Below are 15251 nucleotides of genomic sequence, written 5' to 3' on the forward strand. Positions count from 1 at the left end.
GTTGGAAAGAAACATTAATTTTCATATTTTAAATAACAATAGCTAGCATTTATGTAGTACTTTACAAAGCACTTTACAAACAACAAATCATTTTATCCTTACTACTTTCCTGGGATGTAGGTGCTATTATTATCCCCATTTTACAGATGAGAAAATTGAGGCCAAGAGTGGTTAAGTGACTAACCCAGGATCACAGAGCTGGTAAGTTTCTGAGGCTGGATTTGAATTCATCTCTTCTTGATTCTTGGTCCAGGGCTCTTCATACTGTGCCACAAGCCTACTCAGTGTTTTTTAAATACTAAAAGCATCTTTTCTGTTCAACAATTGCCTAGAAGTAAACATACTACCTAATCAGTAAAAACCACCGAAATAAATTTCCATTTATTGGCTATGTAGTTTAATATTAACAGAAGTCTGAGATAGCATGATTTCATGGAAAGAGGACTATGGTCAGGGATCATCTGCCAGCTCTGTTGATGAATTTCATAATTTCAGACCCGTTACTCAACCTGTTTATTCACCCGTACCAAAGGAGGTAAAATATCTCTTTACCTTTTACTAGTGGCTCTGTGGATTCTCATGATATCCCAAACTCCACATCACATCACCACACTAACAAATACTCCTTCCGCATCAGGAGTATTACCTTGAACGCATCAATCACTTCCTCATTCAACCATCACCACCACCACCACCACCACCACCATCACTACTGTTCTATTACTTCAGCCTCCCTTTTGGTATTGTAATGGCTCTTAAAGACCTTCTAGGGGATTAATAGAGGGAAATGCTCTGAGAGGTAGAGGAGGTTGTTTACTCCTAGAGCCACCATCAACAATTCAATTCAACTCTAACATGTATCGAACACCTAAAAAAGTGCTGTTAGATTCTGGGGATACAAGGACAAAAACAAGATATTGCCTGACCTCGAAGTACTTACATTCTACATTGCTTTTATGTTTATTTTTCCAAGTAAAATTTTTGGTTTTATATTCCATGAACAATTATAAACTAGACAGGCAGTTTTCAGAAAAACCTGGAAAGACTTATATGAACTGATGCAAGGTGAATGAGCAGCACCAGGAGAACATTGTATACAGTAACAGTAATATTGTGTGATGATCAACTATGAATGACATAGCTTTCCTCAGCAATACAATGATTCAAGACAATTGCAAAAGACTCATGATGGAAAATGCTATCCAAATCCAAAGAAAGAACTGATAGACTCTGAATGCAGATTGAAGCATATCATTTTTACTTTATTTTTTCATGTTTTTTTCTTTTGTTCTGTTTCTTCTTTCACAACATAACTAATATGGAAATATGTTTTGCATGATTGCATATCTATAACCTATTTCAAATTGCTTACCGTTTTAGGAAGAAGGGAGGGGAGGGAGGAAGGGAAAAAAATTTGGAACTCAAAATTTTGTAAAAATGAATGTTAAAAATTGTCTTTACATATAATTGGGAAAATTATATTAAATAATATAAAAAAGCTCAAACAACTATCATCAAATACCTAATTAAAGATATATGGCTCCTGTTTTAATTACATTCTTGGGAGTCATCTGCCTAGCCTTCATGCCAGCGTTAGGGATATGGACCGTTACTAGGAAAATCATTGCATGTTAGATATTTAATTAGAATTCAGTGAGGATGTGGGAGAGGAGTGAAGGAAGGAGAAGAAGAGTTAATAAATGTTTAAAAGGAATAAGGAAATGCCAATTATGCAAAACCCAATGATATAGTTTGAAGAAATCAGATACTTGATCTCTTTCCTGCTGCTTCTACACTTTGAGTACTTTGTTAATTCTAATGAAGAGTGGAGGAAAAGAAGAGTTGAATTCATATCAGTCAACAAAGAAGGGTATGTTGATTTTATTAACTGCTCTTTCAACGATTTTTTTCTGAACGAGATTGCCTAAAATAACTGCAAGTAAAACCTAATAAACAAACACATAGTCACAAACTAGTTTTGCAGGATTTCCGGAAATAAATAATTCTTCCCATACAAGATCAAAAGAATCTAGGCTATCTTCCAATGCAAGACTACTGAACCTCTTCAAAAGAGAGACAAGTTACAAATCTGCTCAAAAATGAAAGACAAGTTGAAGCATTATAAAGTAGCCACTGCTGGCTTTCTTAAGAAAAAAGTTAATTTCTTTTAAAGAATTAATAAGCAGCTAACCATACCTTATAGGTATCATTTGCCATTGCTATTGATAGCCAAAGAAAGAAATGAAGCCAGATAGAGCAAGCTAAAACATTATGATTTTGAGACTCTTTATACAAAAGTTAAGACATCACTGCTGTCAACCTCGCTGAGTTTGTCCTAAGAAAAGGCAAATCGAAACTAGGTTGTGTTCATGCTTTTAACTTTTCTCAAGCTGGCAACATGCATGCATTGCATGGGAGCAGGAGTCCAGAACTAGACCTCCACTGAGGGAGCCGGTCCAGAACTGGCTCAATTTGGGGGCTGGAGTACATAGTTTATGTACCCTTTGAAGAATAAGTATCCCCACGGGGTGCCAATCAACCCCAATAGGTCAACTCACTGGGAGGTGGGCTATATTAAAATGAAGGTCTTGAGGTATGTGACTCAGGTCACCCAATCTTGGTCAAAGAGACATCAATTTCCATATCCCCATCATATCATATCCCCATATCACCCAACATTTTCCAGACCTTTCTGGGCAACATAACAAGCAGGAATAGACCCATTAGATTAGAGCTTAATGTCCTTCTGAAGAAGAAACTGAACTTTGGGGGGAAAAAAGGGGGGGATGGAGGGAAGCTCTGAGTCTCCAAGATAATTACTAAGAAAAATCATTTTTCACAATACTATTAAAACAGTCCAGAACATAAAGTAAAATCTTCTGGCAAAGCATTGCAGAGTAGGGAAGGATTTCCCAGAGGGGGAACCACATGGCTTCAGAGATAGGACAGTGGTAGAGTGGTGAGTGGAACTTTTATATCCTTAGGTGACCAGGAAGCAGCTTTGTTGCCTTTTAGGGAAAACTAATCCTTGGTGCAGAAAATGGGAGAACCCTAATCTCCTCATAGGTTCCCTTAGCTTAGAAAGGGTGGTAGATTGAGGGGGGGGATATTAATTCTGTTTCAGGCATGTTAAGTTTGAGATACATACATTTGTATATAACCAACCATTGACAATGTGGACCTAGAGCTCAAGAGAAGAATTAGGCTGGACATAGAGATCTGGGAGTCACCTTCAAAGAGATGATAATTGAACACATAAGAGTTAATAAGATAACTGAGTGTAGCGAGAGAAGAAAACAGGTTTCCTGATAGTCTTGGGGAACACCTATATTAGGGGGTGAAGCATGGGTAATGATACACCAAAGAAACAGAACCAAAGGAGAGCAGCATTAGGAAAGCCAAGGGAGGAGAGAGTACCCAAGAGGAAGGGATGATTAACTGTATCCAGGGTTACAGTGAGGTCAGGAAGGATGATGGTTGGGATAAGTTATTTTAGTTATTAAATACAAGAGACTAGATTACCTTGAAGAGAGCAGTTTTATTTGAGTGATAGGGTCAAAAGCCAAATTTCAAGGAGCTGGTGAATGAATGAGAGAGGAAGTAGGTACAAAGGATATAGCTTCCTAAATGAAATAATTATTCTTGGTAACTAGGTAACGAGGTTGGTTAAATCATTCTCTGTCCTCCACCACCATTATCTCTTTCTTTATTCAGGCTCAACCTGGGGTATCCATCTCTATATTCTAGTTGATGAATTGAATTGAATTGAGTGAGAGATAGGTTGTGCTGTTCACAACGCAAGTCACACCAACCTGCCAACATCGCCTTCCTCCATTCCCAAAGAAGTGATTGGTGAAAAGGAAGGAAAAAGACCAAAGAGAAGTAGAGAGTAAAAACAAATGGCAATTTTCTCATTCCTTGTTTTATTTTTTGATATGAGGATTAATTTTATAATTAAAATTGTTGTTTTAAATAGTAGTGAAAAAAATAGAAATAGTCTATGTAGACTGAACTGGTGTGGAAAGAACCACTAGACCTGGTTCAAATTCTAGATCTGCCTCTTATTTTCTGTGTGACCACGAACAGGTGAAAACTTCAATTCCTCATCTGTAAAATGGGTAAAATAATACCATTAGAATCTAGCTCTAACTCTTGTTATGAGGAACAAATTCATATTAGATGTTTGTCAAGCACTTTGTACAACTTAAAGGGCTATATAAAAGTGCTATTTAAATGCAACTCAAACAAACATGAATTAAGCACCTACTGTGTGCTAAGTCTTGAAGCATCTATGTATCTATTTATGGAAACCTTGAAGTCTGGGGAGTCTTGGGAAGGAACTGTGAGTGCTATCTTCCTTTCTGTCTAGAGTAGAGAAGGTAGAAGGGGCACAAGGAAAGAACTAAACTAAAATGGGAAGGGGAGTTTGCTCCGTCACCCCAAAGTCCAGACAAGGACCTGGTTCCAGCTTTGTAAATGACACACCTTGGGTGGAGAGGCCCTGGTACCTCCTATGACTGTGTTCTTTAAAACCTGGAGGATAACACTGCCCCCCTGAGGAGATCTGAAGAAACTAGAAGGTGTTTGTGAAGGAAGTCAACAAATTGGACTCTTAATTTAAAATAACTCGTGAGGATATGAACAGCTTCTAAATCATGGTGACAGAGAATATCAGAGATGACAGGGTCTTGCAATACAGAATAAGCGATCTGGAGGGGACCTGGAACATAGAATATAACGGCTTCTTTGTTGTTTATCCTTTGTTCTTGAAGAGGACCAAGGACATCAGGAGAGTGATGTCTTGACTTTCAAGTGAATTGGGTTTAAGTGAGGCAGGGCTGTGCAGAGTCATCAGCCTCACTCTCTCCTCCAGAGTCATCATAGTCCAGTGGCAAGCCATAAGCCAAGAAGCCTGGCAACGGCCCCAAATATAAAAGCTAGAAGGGACTTAGAACATCAACCATAGAATGTCAGACTAGAAGTGACTCTAGAACAGACAATGTCAGAATGGGAAGGGATGAAAGGGGTGGGATGAAAGAAGGGGAGCTCAGAATGCCAGAAATGAAGGGTACCTGAGATATTATCTAGGACTCAGTGATGAAAGGGTCAGGAGTGGAAAAAGTTTAAGAAGACCTGATCTAAGTGAACCCCTCCCCCATCCCTGATTTTATATAATTGGGCAAGGGAGAGCTTTATTGTACTTGGATGCATAGACATTTTAATGCTAAAATAAATAGAAATGCTTGGTGAAACATATTTAACAACAATCTATAGATTTTAGAGAACTGGGAAAGACCTTAGATATCATCTATTGAAACCCCTTCACTCTGTAGATGAAGAAACTGAGGCCCAGAGATGTTCAGGAACTTGTCCAAGGTTAGACAGCCAAGTAACAGAGCCAGCACTCAAACCTAGGTCTTCTATTTCAAGTTCAGGACTTTTTAAACTACACCATGTTACCTCTGAGCTCACAATGTAGGCTAGAGAAAAGCGTAAGGGATATAGCATTGTGGCTGCACTTGCTATAGAAAGCTACCATTGCCTCTAGCATTCATATTTGGCTGTATAGGGAAGTGTCTTCGGAGTCCAGATAAATGAAGTAAATGGAGCCATGGTAATATAAGCCTTACAACAGCCAGAAATTCACAGAAGACAAGAATCCAAGAAAGGAGCTAGCAGACACCCTGCCTTTGACTTTCAGTAGTTTTAGGACCATAAGCACTAGACTTTTTCAGCCTTAGTTCCCTCATCAGTGATGCTCAGTACACAATTACAATTACACCAAGTGTGGGTAACAACCATGATAAATTAGAGATGCTAATGCAAAGAGACAAATTTGATCTTGTAGACATCATCGAAATTTATTGGAATGAGATACTCAACTGGGCGATGGCTCCATAAGGGTATATCAAAAGAAGCACAACAGATGAGGTGGGGGCGGGCACAGGAGCAGCACCAGATATGAGGAAGGTGGGATGGTGACAGAATGAAAGAAGTAGAAGGGAAAAGCATGGAGGAGTGCCTTTGGGTAACAACTGTAGTAGAGAGACTGTCACTGGAATGTATTATAGATCACCTGTATGGAAAGAGGAAATAGATGGGGTTTCATGAAACAGATCATAAGCCTGGCATAAAGGTATATAGTAATAATAATGATAATAATAACAGACATTTCAATAGCACCTTTAACTGTACAAACAACTTTACATACATTATTTCCTTTGGTCCTCCCAACAATGCTGTGAGGGTGGTACAATGGCTCTCATCCTCATTCTACAAGTAAGGAAACTAAGGTTAAATGACTCACCTATGTTCCCACAGTTACAATAGTGCCAGAGGAAGAATTTGAACATAAGTCTTTTTGAATCCAATTCCTCTTAATACTACAGCACTTTGCCTCTCAGGAAGAAAAACAAGGTTTCATTTGATCCTCACAAAAATCTTGTGTTATATTCATGATGGTGGACTTCATTTTTTATTAATTTATTTTGATTTATCAACAATCACTTCCATAAGCTTTTGAGTTTAAAATTTTTCTCCGCCTCCCTCCCTAAGATGGTGCGCAATCTGATATAGGCTCTACATATACATTCCTATTAAACATATTTTCACATTAGTGATGTTGTAGGGAAAAATTAGAACCAATAGGAGGAACCACAAGAAAGAGGAAACAAAACAAAACAGAAGAAAAAAATGGCAAATAGTATGCTTCAATGTGCATTCAAACTCCATAGTTCTTTCTTTGGATGTAGATGGCATTTTCCATCATGAGACTTTTGGAGATGTCTTAGATCCTTGCATTGAGGAGAAGAGCTAAATCTATCAACATTAGTCATCACACAATGTGGCTGTTACTGTATATGACATTCTCCTGGTTCTGCTCACTTCACTCAGCATCAGTCCATACAAGTCTTTCCAGGTTTTTCTGAAGTCTGCCCGCTCATCATTTCTTATAGCACAATAGTATTCCATTACATTCATATACCACAACTTGTTCAGCCATTCCCCAATTGACAGGCATCACCTCAATTTCCAATTCTTTGCCACCACATAAAGAGTTGCTATAAATATTCCTGTACATGTGGGTCCTTTTCCCATTTTTATGATCTCTTTGGGATACAGCCCTAAAAGTGCTATTGCTGGGTCAAAGGGTATGCACATTTTTATGGCCCTTTGGGCATAATTGCTCAATGATGGACTTCATTTATTCACACATCTGCTGGAGTGCTCTCTGTCTCCCTCTCCCTCTCTCTGTCTGTGTCTGTCTCTGTCTCTCTCTTTCTCTGTCTCTATCTCTCTCTCTGTGTCTGTGTCTCTCTCTCTCTGTCTTTTGTCTCTCTGTCTGTCTCTTTGTCTCTATCTCTGTCTCTCTCTCTGTCCTTCTCTGTGTCTGTGTCTGTCTGTCTGTCTGTCTGTCTCTGTCTCTCTCTCTGGCAAATTTTTCTTCCTTACAGAAAATTTCATTCTTTAAAAAGCAGAAAAAGCTATGACAGGTCCTGTCCTACTATTCCAGAGCTGATTCACACTAAGAAGGACAAATAGGTAATTGCTGTAGAACTTATGTGAAGTTTGGAAGGAAATTCCGTCTTGATATTTGGTGTTTGCGATAGAGGAGAGGAAAGCCAGGTACATTCTGATATCCTAAGTTTGGGGAAAGCAAATTTAAAGGCCCACTGGAAATGGAGAAGTAGGGTCCATTAGCCCAAATTCTACAGAGAAGTTTTCCCCAGAAAGGATAGAAAGCTCTCAAGAATGAAATTATGAAGACAGAAACAATTCTGTTAACCACGTTAGATTGCAAAAAGAAAAGAAAAAAAAATAGAAGTAAGGGAATGTAATGGAGAATGAAGACCAAAAGTATGGCATGGTCCTTTGGGATAGTATCAAAAGTGATTAGCTCAAAAGAACTAAAGAAAAAAAAGATTAAAAAAAAGCTATATTGGTGGGAATGCCCCATTCAGTGATTAAAACTAGGTAAAAAAAAAAAGTGAGGCATAGAAAGGCCTCTTTTACCTAGTCAAAAACAAAATCAATCTGCGAGGTGAAGAGCCTTAGGTTTTCTGCCCCAAACAGAAACAACTGCTATTTCCACCCACTCTGAGACATCAGAAGCCACATAATTACCATGCATGGCTTGGGCTGGGACCTATTGTTGGCCAATCAATGAGAGCTAGAGTGATTTGAGTTTTAAGGCATGGTCCATAAAAAAGAAATTGAGCCTGTAAGCCCCAAGATATCTTGCCAGGTTTCAGTGATCAAAATTTATATTCCTTTGGGCAGATTCTCTGTGTGAACAGAAGGAGGGGAAGGAAGGAGAAGAGAGAAGGAAGGAAGGAAGGAAGGAAGGAAGGAAGGAAGGAAGGAAGGAAGGAAGGAAGGAAGGAAGGAAGGAAATTTCATGTTATGCTTTTGGACAAGGTGGAGGAATTTGGGCCAGACCATAGTATAGTTAGGTAGATTCAAAACTGGTTTAAAGACAGGAACTCATTTACATGAAGTCACAGGAACCTCAAGGCCAGTCTGAGAGCTGATACACTTTGGGCAGAGATCCCTTCACCTCTTAGGGAACAACAGTAATCTCAACAGGACACTGCTGGTGGACAACACTGCCCTCATGTGAATATTTGAAGAAATTGTAGTGCGTTCATGAACATAACCAATTTGAAGAACCCTCGACGTGAATAAACAAAACATTGAATTTATGAATCATAGAGACCTATATTATCAGAGATAGACTTTTTATGACAACAAAGAACTGGAAACCAAGTAGCTACCAAATTGAAAAGTGACTAAATAAATTGTGGTACTTTTACCACAGTAATTGAATATTTACTGTGCCATAAGAAATGATGATTCTGAAAAAATTCAAAAGTACATGGGAAGAATATGATCTGATACAGTATACAATAAGCAGAATCAGGAAAATGATAGACACAATCAATATAGCAATGTAAACAGAAGAAGCAATTAAACAAAATTAAATTCTGTGTAATCTGTGTAATTATGACCAAATAATTCCAGGGAAGAACTGAGAAAATTCACCCTCTCCTTGAAGTACAGAAGTTGGTGGGATGATATGGAATATTGCATATGCTATTAGAAACAACTGATATAGTGGGGGGGGAGTAAGGAATGGCTTACTGGATAGAGGAGTAGAGGATATATTTGGAAATGAGTGTTACATAAAAACAAAAGACATCCTTAATTTTTTTAAATTAAAAAATATCAGAATTGGAAGTAACTTTCAAAATAGCCTGTCAGAGCTATAAAGAACTTTAGAACATAGAATTCCAGATGTCACTTTAGATATCATCTAGGCCAACCCTTTGATTTGATATAGGAAGAGAGAAGGTTGCTGTATCTGGATGAGTCAACATTTGTAAGGAAATGATGCTAATAGTAATGCTAACATTGATCCAAATGCTTGAGAAATGTTTAACATCAACATAGAGACACATAGCGTGTTATTGACTTGATGTTAATGTGGATGGATAGTTCTGGTGGACAGAGCCAGAACTCTGTCCTTGGTCCTATACTGTTAGAGATTTTATGATTATTAGAGACAGACAAAAATGATATAGTTATGAAATTTGCAAAGGAATGGAAATTCAAAGGAATAGTTAATATATTGTATAACAGAGTCAGGATCTAATAGGCCAGAATAAGGACTAGGTTCAAAAAATTAATTTTACAAGTATGATAGGGGAAGCATGCCTAGCTTGCAGTTGTTTTGAAAAAAGATTTGGTTGTTTTAGTAGACCTCAAGATCAATGTAAGTGGGGCAGGGCCGAGCAAAAACTCAGCCAACTTCTCCCAATATTCTTTTCCACACAACTTTAAAATAATGCCTCAAATCGAATTTTGGACTGGCAGAGACAACAAAAGGTCAAGGTGAGACATCTTTCCAGTCTAAGACAACTTAGAAAGTCAACAGACTGTGACACCAGGTTAGGGTCCAGCCTAGAGCACAACGGTGGCAGCACCAGCTCGGGCTTTGGGGTAAGCTGTGACAGCAGCAGTAGCAGCTTTGGGAGCTCCCAGCCCAGACATGATAAGAGGGTCAGACAACTGGTCAGAAAGAGATTACAGAGGACCCTTTGCTGGCTCTGGGTGTAGCAGATGTTGATTAGCAATTCTATTGCCCATATGTAGATCTGAATCATAGTTCCAGAGTAGAGAGGAGTGCTTGTGGTCAGCCACAACAGAGAAGGGTTGCAATAGGTTGCAACTGGCTGCAACTGGTGGCAGTTCCAAGGCAGAGAGGAATACCAATACTTGTGACTGGAGGACAGCAGGGGACCTGGTCACAGTTCCAGGGCCAAGAACAGTTCTAGTGCTTGCAGCTGTAGAGGAAAGCCCAATTTTAACATAAAGTTTAAAGTCAAGAAATAGGTGGGAAAAACAAGCAAACTACAAGAAAGAAAGAAAGAAAGAAAGAAAGAAAGAAAGAAAGAAACAAACAAACAAACAAACAAACAAACAAACAAACAAACAAACAAACTTGACAATTAAAAAGCTCCTGCAGTGGCAGGGAAGACCAAGACACAAACTCAGAAGAAGACAACAATGTGAAAATAGCTACAACCAAGCCTCAAAGAAAATGTTAATTGGACACAAAACCCAACAAGAATTCTTGGAAGAGTTAAAGAAAGAGAGAAGAGTGGTAGAGGAAAAATTGGGAAAAGAGAAGAGAGTCATGCAAGAAAATTATGAAAAGAGAATTAACAGCTTGGTAGAAGAGGCACAAAAATATACTGAAAAAAAATAACACCTTAAAAAAGAGAATTGGCCTAATGGTAAAAAAAAGAGAGAGACACAAAAATTCACGAAGGGGGCGGGTAGGTGGCACAGTGGATAGAGCACTAGCCCTGGAGTCAGGAGGACCTGAGTTCAAATTTGGCCTCACACACTTGACACTAGCTGTGTGACCCTGGGCAAGTCACTTAACCCCATTGCCCAGCCCCCCAAAAAAATTTCACTAAAGAAAAAAACTCCTTAAAAAGAAGCATAGGCCAAATGGAAAAGGAAAGAATTCCTTAAAAATTAAGATTGGGCAACTGGAAGCTGACTCCATGAGATATCAAGAAACAATGAAACAAGATCAAAAGAATAACAAAATAGAAGAAAATGTGAAAAACAACTCTCCTGGAAAATAGTTTGAGGTGAGATAATTTAAGAATTATTGGACTGACTACCTAAAAACCATAATAAAAAAAAGCCTAGATATCACATTTCGAGAAATTATAAAAGCTGCACTGATATCTTAGATCCAGAGGGTAAAATAGAAATTGAAAGAATTCCCCAATTACCTCCTGATAGAGATCCCAAAATGAAAACTCCCAGGAATATTATAGCCAAATTCCGAAGCTCCCATGTCAAGGAGAAAATATTGCAAGCAACCAGAAAGAAACAATTCAAATACTGTAAAACCACAATCAGGATCACACAAAATTTAGTAGCTTCCATGTTAAAGGAGCAGAAGGCTTACAACCAAGAATAACCTAACCAGCAAAATTAAGTATAATCCTTCAGAGGGAAAAATAGATGTTTAATGAAATAGAAGACTTTCAAGCATTCCTAATGAGGAAAGCAATGCTGAATAGAAAATTTGACATTCAAATATAAGACTCAAAAGAAGCATAAAGGGGTAAACATGAAAGAGAAATCATAAGAAATTCAATAAAATTCAACTGCTTACATTCCTATATGGGAAGATGATACATGTAATTCCTAAGAACTTTACCATTATTAGGGCAGTTAGAAGCAGTCTACATAGACAGATGGCACAGGTGTAAGTCAATTATTTGGGGATGATCTAAGAACAAATGAAGGGGTAAGAAAGAGGGATGGACTGGGAGAAGGAGGAAGGGAGAGGTAGAATGGAAAAATTATCTCACATAAAAGAGGAACACAGGGAAGAACTTTTACAGTGGAAGGAGAAATGGAGGGTAACAGGCAATGCTTGGAGCTCACTCTCATTGGAACTGGTTCAAAGAGGGAAGCAAAATAATTTATACATATGTATATACTACAAACCCAGTTGGATATAAAAATCTATTGTATCCAACAGGGAAATAGGAGGGGAAGGGAATAAAAAGAAAGGAGAGGAGGAATGATAAAAGGGAGGGAAGATTAAGGCAGCCAGTAGTCAGAAGCAAGATAGACTTTTGAGGAGGGATGGGATAAAAAGAGCGAGAGAAGGATAAACAGAAGAAAATGTGATCAAGGAAAATATACAGTTAGTAATCATAATTATAAATATGAATGGGATGAGGTTATCCATAAAATGGAAGTGGATAGAAGAATGGGTTAGAAACCAGAATCCAACAATATATTGTTTACAAGAGACACATTTGAATCAAAGACACATACACAAGTTAAAATAAGGAGAAGGAGCAAAATCATGCTTCAGCTGAAATAAAAAAGGCAGGGGTAGCAATCATGATATATCATGATCTCAGACAAAACAAAAGCAAAAATAGACCTAATTAAAAGAGATAATCAGAGAAAATACATTTTGATAAAAGGTACCATAGACAATAAAGTAATATCAAAAAAATTTATAGCAATTTTCTCTGATAAAGACCTCTTTTTTAAAATATATAAGGAACTGAGTCAAATTTATAAATATAACAGCCACTCCCTAATGGATAAATTTTCAAGGGATATGAACAGGCAGTTTTCAGAAGAATAAATCAAAGCAATCTACACTCATGTGAAAAAAAAATGTTCCAAATAATTATTGATTAGAGAAAAGCCAATTAAAACTCTGTGGTATGACCTATCAGAAATGACAGAAGCTAGAAGGGATGAGGGAAAATAGGTACATTAATGAACTTTTGGTAGAGTTGTGAACTGGTCTGATTATTCTGGAGAACAATTTGGAACTATGCCCAAAGGGCTATAAAATTGTATATGCCCTTTGATCCAGCAATAACACTACTAGATTTCTACCCCAAAGAGATCAAAGAAAAAAGAAAGGTATCTACATGTACAAAAATATTTATAGCAACTTTTTGTGGTAGCAAAGAATTGGAAATTGAGGGAATGCCCATAATTTGGAAAATGGTTGAACAAGTTGTAGCAGCTAATTGTGATGGAGTACTATTGTGTTATAAGAAAGGATGAGAGGGATAATTTCAGCAAACCATGGGAAGACCTACGTAAACCGATTCAAAGTGAAGTGAGCAGAACCAGGAGAATATTGTAACGACGATCAACTGTGAAAGACTTAGCTACTCTGATCAATACAATAATCCAGAAAAATTTCAAAGGACTCATGATGAAAAAATGCTATCCACCTCCAGAGAAAGAATTGATGAACTCTGAGTGCAAACTGAAATATAGTTTTCTCATTGTCTTTATTTTTCTTGCTTTTCTTTTTTGCAACATGGCTAATATGGAAATATTTCGCATGATTTCACATGCATAATATATTGCTTGCCTTGTCAGTAGGTGGGAGAGGGACTGGAGGGAGAAAGATAATTTGGAACTCAAAATTAAAAAAAAAAGAATGCTAAAAATAAACAATACATATACATATATGCAAAAGATCAATGTAAGTTTTCAATAGTATTTCAGTTTTCCAATTACATGTAAAGATAATTTTTAACATTCATTTTTTACATACAATTTTGAGTTCCAAAATGTTTCCCTCCCTTTCTCCCTCCCTAAGACAATAAGCAATTTGTTATAGGTTATATATGTGCACTCATATAAAACATATTTCCATATTCATCATGTTGTTTAAGAAGAGAACAGAAGGAAAAACATGAAAAAAATAAAGAAAGTGAATATAGCATGCTTTGATTTGCATTCAGAATCCATCAGTTGTTTCTCTGGACGTAGACAGCATTTTCCATCATGAATCTTTTGGAACTGTCTTGAATCATTGTATTGTTGAGAAGAGCTAAGTTAATAGTCAATAATTAATCATCCCACAAAGTTCTCCCAGTTCTGCTCACTTCACTTTGTATCAGTTCATATAAATCTTTCCAGGTTTTTCTGAAATCTGCCTGCTCATCATTTCTTGTAGCACCATAGTATTCCATTATATTCATATATCACAACTTGTTCAGCCATTCCCCAACTGATAAGCATCCCCTCAATTTCTAATTCTTTGCCACCACAAAGAACTGCCATCAATATTTTTGTACAAATAGGTCCTTTCCCCTTTTTTATGTTTTTTGTTTGTTTGTTTTTGTTTTTGCTAGGCAATTGGGGTTAAGTGACCTGTCTAAGGTCACACAGCCAGTATGTGTTGTGTGTCTGAGACCAGATTTGAACTCAGGTCCTCCTGATTTCAGAGCGCTATCCACTGCGCCACCTTGCTGCCCCATTTCCCCTTTTTTATGATGATCAACATAGGTTAAGCATGATGTGATGGCAAAAAAAAAATGAATACTGTATTTTATATGTAAATAGGCTATATTAAGAATGTTCCAGAAGGAGGGAAGGGAAGTGATAGTCTTGCACTGTTCTCTGGCCTTGTTGGGGCATATGTCATCTGGACTTTGCATTTGCTTCTGGGAGCTCCAGTTTGGGGAAGATACTGACAAGTTAGAGAATGCCTAAACAAAGGCAGTCAGGATGGTGAGGGCCTCAAGAACAGGCCTTATAAGGATCGATGGAAGGAACTGGGGATGTTCAACCTGGATAAAATTAAGGGGCGAGATAATGATTGTCTTCAAGTATTTGAAAGACTGAGAAATCGAATGAGAAATTAAGACCTGGTTGGTCCAAGAAGGCAGAACTCTGAGTGATGGGTGGAAGTTGTAGAGAGGCAGATTTTTACTTAATATAAGGAAATATTTCCTGACAATTAGTAGAATGGACTGCTTCCAAAGGTGGTAGGTTCCCCCTTGCTATGGGTTTTCAGTAACACATTGGATAACCACTTGTTGGAGACATCAAAGAGGGGATTCCTATACATTCTATATGGAGCTAGGAGGTGCAGAATATAGAATGCTAGACTAGGAGTCAGGAAAACCTGAGTTCAAATCCCACCTCCAACTCTTCCTTAGCTATATGACCCTGTACAAGTCACTTAATTCCTTTCAACTTCAGTTTGCTGCTCTGTAAAATGGGGACAATATTGCACCTACTTCAGAAGTTTGTTTGTGAGGGTCAGATGAGATAACATAGAAAGCGCTTGGCAGACCTACTAGATGCCCTTTGAGGCCTCTTCCAATTTGGCAGACTCCCTCCTTTACTTAGCAATGATCAAGGGGGGAAGTGAGAGGGGAGGGGGA

Source organism: Phascolarctos cinereus, unplaced genomic scaffold (genome assembly GCF_003287225.1).
Source record: "Phascolarctos cinereus isolate Bilbo 61053 unplaced genomic scaffold, phaCin_HiC Scaffold_4;HRSCAF=312, whole genome shotgun sequence".
Taxonomy (NCBI): Eukaryota; Metazoa; Chordata; class Mammalia; order Diprotodontia; family Phascolarctidae; genus Phascolarctos; species Phascolarctos cinereus.